The 13,727-nt window shown below is 40.3% G+C and overlaps 1 protein-coding gene across 2 annotated transcripts in view; it reads right to left on the reverse strand.

The window, feature by feature from the left end:
* The window catches only part of ELF1 (E74 like ETS transcription factor 1), a 96,940-nt gene that overhangs the window by 80,874 nt on the left and 2,339 nt on the right, over positions 1 to 13,727 (reverse strand). The window contains exon 1 of one of the 2 annotated variants that reach the window (XM_074859561.1): positions 2,454 to 2,495. The exons of the other annotated variant lie outside the window; for it this stretch is intronic. The gene's annotated coding sequence lies outside the window, so the exon portion shown is untranslated. Of the gene's footprint in view, positions 1 to 2,453; positions 2,496 to 13,727 lie in introns of those variants that run through there. 2 annotated transcript variants of the gene reach the window in all.

Raw genomic sequence — 13,727 nt, forward strand, 5'->3', positions numbered from 1 at the left:
AGGATGTGAACACAAAGGAAAGGAAAGTGTGTTTATTACTGCTCTTCCAGCTGCTCTAATTAATGGAAAAAGATAAAAGTGCCAACTTGAAGAGGAGGGAGAAAAAAAATAAGTTGTGCAAAAAAGTAAGTTTATGTGAATGAATGCATTTTCCACTGCAAATCATTGAGATAGAGAACTGGCTATTAAAGAACAGTTAGCTAGAAACACAACCTCATTACTCACTTGTTCAGGAAACAATAGTTTTAGTAGCAGGCTTACCTATCCAAATAATGCTACATTAGCCAATTGGTGAATACATAAATCACGGAGAAGAGAGAAAAAAAATAAAGACTGCAGAACACAAAAAAAGGAGGGGTGTCAGGGAGCTTGGACTGCAGGGAAGGTGAACTGGCCACTGTAAGGCCAACATTTTGATCTCTCAGCTACATTTCAAGTTACACAAATAGCAGCCTTGCATCTTTATACTGATCTTCAGCCAGGTGAGCAGTCCTACTAGCAAATCCTGTAAGATTACAATCCTGTGGATCACTCCAAGAAACCAAACCGTCACTTCTACTATTGTCACTTGCTCATAAAAATGAGCTACAGCAGTCAGACATATCCTAGAAGATACCACTGCATGCAAGCATAGAGGCTCGGTTCCAGACAGAATTGCTGCTACCATGATGTGTTTTCCAAAAGCCTCCCAGGAATCATCTTTCCTGACTCTGGGGTTTAGGGGGCCCTGAAAACAAAACTGGTAACCAGAGGCTAAGAGAATGAGGACATTATGGCAGGCACAGTTTTACAGATGAGATTTTTCTCCTGCTTTCCACTAACAGAGGTCATTCATTTAATGGAGGGAGCTCAATATTCTCCTCAAGTAACTTCTCATTAAGACAATGCTCCTTTCAAAGTACTATATATAGGCATTTATGTTTATTATATTAGTCTAATATTGCCAATTTAACATTTTAGTATATATGTTTAACCTTATAACCCATTTAGTCCTTCATTTACTGAGGGTTCTTCATGTACCGAGGCTTTAAAGATATCTGTGCTCTGGAAAACATCCCACGCACCAGAGTGGAACGAATTCAACTCTCTCCACCATCAAGGGACCGAGACATAATTTGAGGGTAGAGTGCGCACATTCTAGGATGGTAGCCTAAATTCAGAGTGTTTCTCTGTAACCAATTTTATTTCTTGAACTTTTACATTTAATGCTCCCCCCTTTTAGCAAGACACATTAGAAATGTTTTCCAGCTTTGCATATCAGACAAAAATACATTACTTGTGACTGCTGTCACAGAAGTCTTACTTTATTTCAACCACTACTGAAAAGTAACATCAAACTAATTTCATTTTAATATTCAGAATAAGAATAATTAAAACAGCTTTTCTTAAGACAGTGGTCAATGATGTCACTCAGGAAGGAGAAAGACTAAAGAAAATTACTTTTTTTTTTTTCATTAATTGCCCACATCGTCAGGCCTGTTGGTTTTAGGATATAAGCCCTTGCTGCTTTGCACAAGCTAGAAGCAGCTTACTCTCTGCTCTATAAGAACACTAACTCCCCTATCCTAGACAAGCTCCCTTTAATTCTTTTATTGCTAATTCTTAACTGCATGCAGAAGGCTGCTGCTTCCCCAGAAGATCCCAAATAACCTATCCGAAGGTTGTGGTTCCAAGTGATTCTAACAGGGTTAGGTACATTACTTCTACTTCCTTTCTGAAAACATACTAATTCTATTCATTCTTTTCAAGAAAACGCCATTATCCAGTGAACATTTTCAAAGCTACACAAGTATATCATCTGTGCACCATTCTGTCAGAAAGTCAGATCTGGAGGTGCAGGAATTATGCAACAAAATTATACAGCACATTGGAAAATTCACTTGTACCATTAAACACCAACTAGCAACATCAGACAGCAAACAGGAAAGATACTACCAGGATCATCAGGCGATGCACATTTGCATTTTTGAGGTGAAATGGCAGCTGGATACCATATAGGGAGGGAAACAGGGAGGAGGGAGCACCACACTTTGGATACAAATCCACAGGAAACTTGACTCTTTACATATAATGCCCAGGGAACAATTCACGTTTATAGGCAGAAAAGAGCAGGCTAAAGATCTGCAGGCCAAAGTTAATACATCAAAGACCTTTTAATCTACGCAGACAAAATAAAACAGATGAGGAAAACAGCATATAATCATTGAGTAGTTGTGTTGACTTAAGGATTGTTTTCTTCCACACTTCTGTATTCCTCAAAATGGGGGGTGGTGTAATATAAGGTGATATATGGCCTTCTCCTTCCTAGTTCTACTTAACTGAAGAAAATTGTAACCAGGCTCTCATCCCTTTGCCCATCAGCCTTCCACCTTGCAGAATATCATTACTGGCATAACCACACAAGTCTTAAAAAAAGGGAATGACATTTAGGAGCATGAGATCATTCCACTTACCCCTATATCCAAAATGGTCAAAAAATGCTGCAGAGTCAGCTCTCCTAATGGGCTTTGGATGCCAGTATTTCTGGATGAGAAGAGTTGTGTTAGGTGAGGTTTAATCCATGACTAGGAAGGGAGAGAATAAGAGGGTCCCACTTTTGGATACAACATCAAATGAAGTCACAACATCCCCGAAGTCAAGTTACTAAATTCCTAGACTAAATTCCTATGGAAAAGGTCAAAATAGACAATGAAATCCTTCCCTATCTCTCCTGACTTGGACCTGTAAAGGTTCAATTTTATGCAAATACTGTCAAATGTCAGTTCAAGAGACACTTGAAAGAATAAAGCCAAAACAAGACTGTAACTGAAGAACAACAAGATAATTTAAATATGTTATTACAAAGCAATCAGAGAAATAAACAGAACATAGTTAAGGTAGATGCAAATACACCATTATAAATTGGTTAACATTTTGACTCCCAAGTATCAAGACTTTTCCTAAAATCATTATCACAGAATCATCTAGGTTGGAAAAGACCTTGAAGATCATCTAGTCCAACCATTAACCTAACGCTGACCGTTCTCAACTACACCATATCCCTAAGCACTATTTATATAGAGTATACATATATATATAGGAGATATATACACACATATGCTATATGGCTGTATATACAATATAGTATATGGCTATACATACACTATACAGCTTCCGGTTATTCAGAAAAACATTGCAAAGGAATTATGAGATCAGACTGACATCTCTCAGTTAATCTGAAACACCACAGTTGGACATTTTTTGCTTCTATATTCCACCCCCTGTACGTTTTGGCACACTCAGATTCGGTTTTGTTACAAAGCTCCTCTCTGACACAGCCTCCAACATCATAGAATCACAGAATGGGTTGGGGTTGGAAGGGACCTTCAGAGATCATCAAGTACCACCCCCACCATGGGCAGGGACATCTTGCACTAGATCAGGTTGCTCAGAGCCCTGTCCAGCCTGACTTTGAACACTTGTTCATCCACACCATCTCTCTAAGCAGAGCAGAAATACGCTTCTGCTAGCTGTGCTTGTACAAGCCTCAAAAAGATGTCTCCTCATCATCCATTTCTTTTCATTTTTATTAAACACCAAAGGTGTAAAGATTTGAAAACATCTGAAACAAACCCCAAACACCACTAGCAAGATAAAATGGAGCTGGTGGCAAGCTACTAATTCATATACTCTTTTCCCCCACATCCCTCATGGGGCCTTGTTGCCTCAGTTTCCCCATCACGTCCCCTTGGACCTGATCACTGGCACCAATCCCAAGCTAACAACAGCACCTGACTCCCCACAGAGTTGCTCAGGGCTTTCTGTACCTTCCTTCCTGTTTGTAAAGCACAGCAAAGTAAGCCCAGACCATCTAAAAGGAATTGGGAGATCTTGAACTTGAGCTCTTGGTCATACCCAACTGGGAAAGCTCTGGTGCTTCACTAATGGCTACTGCTCACTTAGAAAATCTGATCATTAATTAGGTGAAAAAACTGCCTGTCCACGCTTCATGCTCTTAATCTCCTCAAAACTGTGGAGAGGAGGGGAAAGAAATCTGAGCTGTAATTACAGATGATTGCTCTTCAACATTATTGCTAGCAGCATTTAGATTTGAGTCCATTTTCCTCACATTTAGTAAAGCTAACACTGTTCTTAAAAAGGACACAAAACAATCCTTCAGTAAAAAAATGTCCACACACTAAGTTGGGAGAGAGGAATTTAAATTTCTCACTATATGTAATGAATTGAACTCAACATTCTTCTCTAAGTACAGATCTAGCTCCTAGTCATTCTATAGTAGTTTAAATTGCAATTTTATCAGCAGGACTATTAACAGTTTCTTCTGCATCTCATTTTCCTGGCTCATATCCTCACAGTTAGAAGGAGAAAACTACTTTGGATCTACCTTCTTCTATTTCCTTCCCTTTCTAACTTGTTTTACCTTATTTTCTTCCATTCCCAGCTCTATTCCCTATTCATCAGGCATATGAATCAACATTCAAGATACAATTTGGAATAAAGATGGAAGAATTTGACTGCCGTGGCTCCACAGAGCAAAAGCATGGAGATATCTGGTTTTAAGCCACCCAAGCTGTAACCATGTTTCAGTCAGAATCCACATACAATTCTCATCTCCTCCCCTACTTATCTGGAACTAGTAAGTAATTTATTTTTCTGGCAGATAAAACAAGTAATCCCAAGAAAGGATTTTCCCCAGAAACACCTTTAGGATTTTTATTTCTACTTGTCTTCAGTTCACTAACAAATTGAAGGACATGATTTAGAAACCTGACTGATAAAAAAGAGGGAGCACACAAAAAAAAAGTACCAGTGACAGTGTTCATAAAGCCACCTTCTCACATCAGTCCTCCAATTTCTTTAATACAGTATCCAAATTCAGTGGTTTTCCTAATACTTCCCATTTAGAATAGCTTCCTCTGATGAAAGGCAGTCATTCTGCAAACATGAACACAGTGCTCTACAAAAGAACCACAATTACGCATTTTCTCCCTTAAACCACACCTGCACAAATACCTGTGCCTATTGAAACACCTATAAGACTACTGCTCAGTCTGATAATAAAATATGAGGAATAGAAACTTAAATCAGAACATGTATGTAACAGATCCTTCTCCACCTCCAAAAAAAAAAAAAGAAAAACAAAAGGGGTGTTGATATGGTTGTTTACCCTGTCATAAACCAGAAGATCCAATGGACCATGCAGTCTCTAACTACAGTTAATGTCACTACATGTCTTGACATCAATCTGAAACAAGAAAAGGGAGAATGCATGAGCCCTAGAGGATTAGAGAATTCAGAAAAATAAGTAATATTCTCAACAGGTATTGAGGCAAAGATGTAAGGCCTGGAACCTAGTCTGAGTCTTAAATTGTATGAAGTACACAATATTTAGCACTAATTCTCCACAATAAAGGCGATTTTCTCTATAACTACCTTTTTTCTTCAGGAATATATGAAATTAGTAGTTTTCTTTCACTAATGTGCATGGATTTGGGAAAACAACTCCATTTAACTAGTAGAGAAAATGAGAGGGCTCGTACAATAACAGCCTCATGTATGACTTGACCTTCTAGCTGCTACTCACACAGCAATGATAAAACAGAGACTACAAACCCCCATTTCTGATGCAGCTTTTATTTCAGACAGACAAGACACAACATCTGCAGAAGTTAATATATTGGTTTTCTCACAGAAAACATAGGGAGACCTCTTAGGCAAACAATATCCTAAAAACATGCTATGACCATTCAGCTGTCTGACCTCTGCTTTAGACTGCCCCAGAAATTACATCCAGAGGCAAAGCAAGTAGCTAGATCAGACTTTAGGTAATGCATTTGCAGTAATTCACCTCAGATGAGCTACATAATGATGCAATCACTCCCTCCCGAAAGGATACAACAATGATAAAAGTATACCAGTATCACAAAGACACGAAAACTATTTAACATCAATAGATGTGTCCTGGAAAATTTTCACAAATGATCATTTGCCAAGAAAATAAAAGTATATTACTGGCTCTCAGCATCTTGGCTGCAGTATATTTATGGTCAGAAGCCAGTTCATTCATTCATTCATTAAAATATTACACCTGTAATGGTTGGAAAGTTTTACTACACAGTGTTAACATTTGGAAACTGAACTTGAAAAGGCCTTAGTAAAATTTTTACAAACACTAAAGACTAGATCTGTTAACCCATAAAATTTGTTCAACTAGGAAAACATAAAAAAAACCCTCGTTTGTTTTGGATGGCTCAAGATGAAGGTTTTTCTTGAAAAGGCATCCAGTGAAAAAGACAGCTGCATAGAGCACAAAGATACCCAATACATAAGAAAAAGCTCATCACTACTTCAGTGGAGGTAAGCAGGTGCTGGGGGACCTATTCTCTGCACACAATTACACGTGTGTATAATTCCCCTCTCCCAGAAGGAAACGTAAAAGTAAAATGCTGACACAAGTCTGCCAACGCAAGGCTGGAGAAAGGTTTACACTTTACTATGGACACACTTCATTTCCGTTATCTCCACTAACACACCACTAATTTGCTCAACCCACCTCCCAGCAGCTTCTCAGTACAGTTACCTGAACCTGCCTCAGCTTTCCCACCCAGGCTCCCCAGTCCATTTTGACTGAAATAAATCTGCTGTTTAACCTGCTTGAGTTAAGCAAAATAATTTTGGCAGAAACAGAAGGGTTCCTGTGTTCAGTTGGCAGGTGGGGGGGGGGGGAGGGGGGGGGCAGTAAATACTGGCAGAAGATGAGTGAGAAGCTGCTGGGCAGAGGGTAACTGATGGAGAAGAGAGGTAGCCATGGCAGCCAAGGCATGCAGACCAAGAAGCCTGTACTTCTTACACATGCTGCAGCCCTGTTCCTCCTCAGGATGCCCATGCAAACCATCACTTGTGACGGTGTGAAAAAGCCAATGCCTTTTCCTGCACAGCTGTCCCACAGGCCAACATTTTACTTAGAAGATCACTGCCTGCAGTTGGGATCCATATCAATTAAATGTCAGCCATTTCATTAGATGGTGCTGTCTGGCACGTGCGAGGTGTGGCTGTGCAGGGAGAGCAAGAAAAAGCACTTTGCAAGAGCTGCCTGAAGGCGTATCTGTCTGGAGAAATTACTGCTAGGAATATTCAAGCACTGGACTTTCTTCTGGAGCTTGGTAGCAGCTTCTTTTCTCTTGTGTTCATCTGCAACCCAGGAAGCAGAATGGGAGGGAAGAGGCCCAGGGTCCAGGCTGAGAAGATGTTGGAGCTCTCTGTCTCTCACGGTCATTTCACTCAGCACAAATGGCTGCATGAAGACAGGAATGGTCTTCCTTATGCTCAAAGGGAAACATATTTTAATGCATGAATTAATTCAGTCATCTGTACTTAGTCACTCAGTTTGCACATTTTTGATGTTTAAATCAGTTATCTCCCCCAAGATACTGAAGTTTATGAAACTGCATTGGACTATACTCTTTTCCTAGAGATTTACTGTTCCTTAGGTAATATGTTATTATCACGACTTGTTGGATCAATGTTCTTACAGCTGTATATGAAAGCGAAGTACTGGCACCATCCTTTTTCTGACTAGTCTTGCTGTCCTTTTACCCACAATACCACTTCCCCTGTTATCTATCTTAAAAAAATAGCAAATCCTGTGCCACAGGGTAGCATAACCTCCTCACCTCTTTAATAGTTTAAATTTGTGAGAAAGCACGCTCTTTCAGTGTCCCTCAAAACTGAAAAATGTATCTGCTGTAATTCTCTTGATCAATGTCAGACCTTGTTCAATGTCAGACCTTGCAATTTCTCATTGAATTTCCCCTCTTAACACAATTAAAGAGCAGAGAACAGATGCCAGGATGCTGTTCAATTCCTTCTTCCCCGAAAAAGGTCTCTGAAGGTCTGCAGCAAGTTGCAGAATCATACAACTTTCCCACCAGCAGTTCCACTTCTCAACCACCAGTTCGCGTAGCCCCCCCAAAGAGCGTCTGATACATGCTTAATGTGCGAGCTGCTGGAAATGACACAGTGGCAGTGCCTCTCCAAAGTAGCAGCAGATGTTGAAACAGAAGCTGCAGCAGCAGATACTGTGTGAACGACTTTCTGCCAGGACTTGGGAGCGTACTCAGTCTCCTACCTGAATATACGACACATAAACGAGTCGCAGAACAAGGTCAAGCAAGCTGAAACACCTCATTAAATTTCATTGATGCCTGTATGACCAAGTACTTCAGACACTGTAACTGCTTAATGTCACTATTGTATTAATGGAGGAAAAAAGACCAGAATATTACACTGCCTGAAATAATAGGTTTTAAGAAGAAAAAAGATATTTCTGTATACACACATAAATAAAAGAAGGAAATTAAACTAATTCTGGGGAGCTGGCAAAATTACATCTTCAATGGCCACAGATGTGCTGGATTAGGCACTACATGGGAAGTCTGCACGCACATGGCAGGTACAGAATAATACATTCAATTAAAACACCTAATTCTTGACTACCCTGATTATAGTTACATCTGACGCTGGTGAAGGGGGAAACCCAACCTTGCAAAGAACACAGTCCTACTACTATTTCTAGCCTTTGTTAATTTGGTTGTCTGGGTGCATAATTATCCCACACACATACACACAACTTGTGCTGTTAGACGTACAGTCAATTATATAGCTCAGCTATTTTATAGTATTATGTTCAAATTTGGTATGCCCCTGAGATGGACACAGGTCACTTAACAATTCTGTACATTTTAATCTCAGTCTAAAACACTGTTTCACTTCACAGCCAGCAAGAGAGTAAAACTCACTAAATATTATGAACACAGTAAGATGTCACAAGGTGGCAAGCTACAGCCCATGACTGCACTTTCAAAACAGACATCATGTGGTGATATTCATTATCATCTCCATATCAGCTCAAGTTTTATCCAACTACCAGAACATTAAAAAAGGATTCAAAATTTATTGTTGATTCTTTGATTTTACCATTTTCTGAGAAGAAATTTATTAAATAATCTAACTAGAGCTCTTAAAAACTGAAAACATCCAATCTGATTTGTACTTTATTAGTGAGTTGGATCCTGTATCTCCTAGAAGTCAATAGTGCATTATCATCAACTCCAATGAACGCAGTGATAGGCGTATGAGCCAAACCCTAGAAGGCTGTACTGTCATTATTTTCTCGAACATGCACATCTCAATAAGGTAGCTGAAGGAAGGTGTTTTTAGAAATCATGTCTGAGAGGAGTAATTTAGTGCTTAAGTATTTCCAAGTAAGCAGAAATACTTATATGCATGTTTTCAAGAAGTCTAGAGATACTGATTTACAAGAACTTAGGCTCCTCAAGTTTCTCAACAGGAAAACTTCCAGTAATGTCATCCTGTATAGAAAACACGATTTATTACCTTAAAACTTTGATAGGTGTCCTGGGTTCCACTAGGATAGGGTTAATTTTCACAAAAAGCTGGAAGGGGGCACAGCCAGGACAGGTGACCCAAACTAGCCAAGGGGATATTGGACCCCATGGTGACGTCATGATCAGTATATAACTGGGGGAGCTGGCCAGGGGTAGGGGGGGTGATGGTGATTCAGAGAGGGGCCAGGTGGTGAGCAATGGCATTGTGCATCGCTCACTTTATATATTCACTTTATTAGTATTGTTCATAGAATCATAGAATCATTTAGGTTGGAAAAGACCCTTAAGATCATCGAGTCCAACCGGTTGTTGTTATCAGTTTTTTTTCTTCTTTTCTTGTGTTGTTCTATTAGACCGTCCTTACCTCAACCCATGAGGTTTTACTTTTATTTTTCACCTGATTCTCCTCCCCATCCCACTGTGGGGAGGAGTGACTGAGCAGCCACCTGGTGCTTTGTTGCCAGCTGGGCCTAAACCATGACAGTTACCTTAAAACATCAATAGGATGTTTTAAAGCATGAATGAAAAAGCCCAAATCAAAACCACTGTGTGAAATACTGAACATCAGTACCCTGGCATTCTTTTGCATACCGTGTACCCTAGAGTAGGTGTAATAAAATAAAATTTTCTACAGAAAGACATACTTTAACATTTAAACTGTATGTATCCTAGTTCAGATGCCAGAGGAAAAAATGTGTCTGTTTGTTATATTAATAAGAATGAACTACGTAATTACAAAACATCATCTAGGCTCAAGTGCAATTCCTAGGCCAAACTAAACCTTCAGCTTTGTTGTGAAGCTGCCTGAAAAGGGGCTCTCCAGGTAATTCTTCAACTTGATTCAAGCAGTCAGTCATGTGTTTCAGGTTACAAAACAGTCTCACCACCATAACTTCTGTTGTTTTAGTGACTGCCGGGGGTGCTACACTGCCAAGCCATACACACGCATGCCCATGTCCCTGTCTCTGGTGTCTGCTTGCAGCAGGAGATCTGGTGGCAGGAGAGGCATGCCCAAAGGACAGAGAGGTGGTTAAGGGGAGAGTGGCCTTGCAGGTACCATGAGCCTTCAGCAGCCGACTTCTGAACAGTGAGTGACGTCCTTACCTATCTAATGGCCGGGGAAATTTCTTCATCCCTGAATACAGCTGTCAGTATCCTGAGCAAAGAAAGACAGTACACCAACCTGGGAATATGAGGGGACTCTGTACTGACAGAGAGCAGTGAGGAAGCTGAGTACCCAATATCCTGTCTCCAGCTGCCACCAGACATTGATACTCTGGAGGGAAGTACACAATAATTAATAATAATCCCAGGAGCCAAATTAGGCACCAAGAAAAAATGGTCCTTCTGACCCAAGAGAAAACCAGCCAAGTTCTGAAGTGTGACATTTTATTATAATCTTGTCCAAGGTAGCAACATGTGCTACAATACACGGAAAGCACTGCAAATAATCTTGTTTTCTCAATCTAGGGAAGAATGCAGGTGAACAGAGCACAGTCCTTCCCCCTCCTCCACACACTGGAAATGTCCTCCACTGAACCAAGCTAAAGCACATCTTTGAGAAGGAAACCTCATCTCACTTTAAAAATACTCCCAGCAACACCAAATCCATTACAGTGCCATATTGCCCTTGTTGCTACTTATTATTTCAAGGTACAATATGCCTAACTTCATCTCCCAGACACTGGATGTCTCAGCAGGGTCAAGTAAATATCATATATTTTCCTTACACACAGGCAGGATATATACAAGCATCATTTCCCCTCTCAGCCTGTACACCATGCATTGTAAAGCTTGGTTTCCAAACCCTGTCACTGTGCTCTTACTAATATTTCACATCCTTCCTCACGTGTGAGCAGCAAAACCAGACATGGAATTCCCGTGATCTTACTAATGCCACGTACTTTCCTATTTCTGTGCAATATTTATATTGCTATACAGCCAAAGACCACACTTCAGTCACAGCATTACAATGAAAACTCTTCTTGAGATGATTCTCCACACAAATTCTTAAGCCTTCTTTCAAATTACCAGTTCGAAGACAATCTCCTATCCTGCTGGTGTAACTGCATTCCTGGTTCCTTTGTATGTGGCTGCATGAAAAATGCCTTCTGCTGGATGCTGACCATTTAAAAAAATTATTTGGAGTACACCATACTAGTAACTTGTTCCACACACGCACAAACCTGCATGTAATCTGTTGGTAACGATGATACAGCATCACAAAAACTATGAATATAATGATATTAAACAGCCTTACACCAAGATCCAGCCCCTGGGGGACCCCACAAGAAACAGCTGCACTCCCATAGAAGAAAGGCACGCCTAAGTTCCTCTCTAAACTAAGAAAGATTTATGAAGCAACTTTGCCAATGTTTGTGGTATTTATTCCACAGTGACTCCATGGCACAATTGTTTTAAACTCACACTTCACTGCAGAGTTAGTAGATATATCAGGGACACAATATAGGGTGAGTCTACTACAATAGAACAGTTGATGAATATCTTAGGAATCTGGGAGATGTGGTTTTTTACAATTCAAAACGCTGGGAAGCAATTTGCTCTAGTTCTACTGTAAATTGGTCTTTAACAATTGTTAAGTCATTCTGAAAGATTCAGAACAAGTAAGCCCTGGCTTGTCATTTATTTCAGAGGCTCCATTTTAAAAGTTTTCAACCTTTCAGCCAGGAAAACAACAGTGAATAATGTGAGTAAGGAAAAGTGTTCATACAATTAACCAAAGAGTTTTAGGTTCAATTTTCTATTAAAAAACCCCACCAGAATCAACTGGCTGCCAGTTAGTTGACTGGGTAATCTATTAATTAATACTACAATTTAGCATTGTATATCCACGTACATATATACAGTATTGATGAAGCTTGTAGCACCGCCTATTAGGCAGTTGCTGAACACTTTCAGTGCAAGATGCTGCTTCCAGCTGCTTGTAACTTGGCCAGACTTTGACTGTTTGGGTTGAAATTTTCCAAACTGAATGTCTGCCTCAGACTAAATTTTGTTCCATGTGTTGTAGAGGTTGCCTCCGAGCAAGGGGTGCAGAAAGAGGCAGACTGCAATTAGAAGAACTCAGCCAAAATACTTCAGCTGTTTTCAGAACAAGACCAGGGAAAATGCTGTCTTTCAGTATCAGTAGAAATCTCTGGAAAACTTTGAAGGCTATAGTGCCCTTCCAGCTCTTGGTGACAGATTTGAAATCTGACATGAGGGCTGGACCCACTATGTTGGAGGTGTCCCTTTTGCTGCCCCCATGAAAAATCCACCTGCATTTGGTCAAACATCCAAAGACAAACTGCACTTTGTGCATTTTCAGTAGGTATTTGCTAGGCCGTTCTTCTCAACTCCTCACGCTGATCAGACAACATAGGCCATCCCCACAGCAGTGAGCAACTTATCCCCCAGTGCCGGTGCACCAGGACTGCAGCTCAAATAACCATGCTCCAAGCCAGGGAACAGCAGGAGGCTCCAGGCTTTCCATGTAAGGGCTGGCAGAGGCCACAATGGCACCAGGTACTTGGGACATGAGCAGGAGCCCTGCTTCTCCTTGCCTTTTCCCTGCCCCATCCTACAGGTCTTCGCAGCAACACAGACCACAGCCACAACCTACCACCACTGGTTATCCTCAGCAGTGAGCTCAAACAGCAGAGTCCCAGCCATTACGTTAGGAATCCAGCTGATAAAGGAAGGATGGTGACATGAGTATGCTGCCCTAGGCTGCCTATCTGCTTTTCAGCTCTTTTCCAAAGGGAAAGAAAACCTTGGAAATTACACACAAAAAAACATATTAAAAATGTGATTAACATGGCAAAAATTAGGAATTATTAGAACTAAGTGGCCTATGGTAATTAAGAACATCTTCTAGTGCTTATATGAGTGGAGGTCAATCTCTAATTGCAACTGACCTGATCAAGTTTTTTTCCCCATAGAAGTTTTGCTATAATTAACACACAAATTCCTCTTTCTGCCCTTGTTCTTTAGAGCATTGCTGTACATTTTCAAACCACAGAGGGAATTCTTTCTTTTCTCCCAGGTTCTTCTATGGTTCTCATCACTAAAGTAATCCATAAGATAAAGGATACTGTTACCCACTTTTTTTAAAGATGAGAAACTAAGATATGAAAAGATTAAAGCAAAAAGCTATGGACCCTGAGCAAGCAATTCCAATACTCAAGACTTGTTATGTCGAACATGCTTAGACCTACAAAACATCTGTATACCGAGAGTGAACAGCCACTGACTTTTCTTCCAGATGGACAAGTTCAGCATAGCTACAAAGCAGATCCCAGGCTCTCAGGCCCAGCACCC

The sequence above is a fragment of the Strix uralensis genome, chromosome 2 (genome assembly GCF_047716275.1).
Source record: "Strix uralensis isolate ZFMK-TIS-50842 chromosome 2, bStrUra1, whole genome shotgun sequence".
NCBI lineage: Eukaryota > Metazoa > Chordata > Aves > Strigiformes > Strigidae > Strix > Strix uralensis.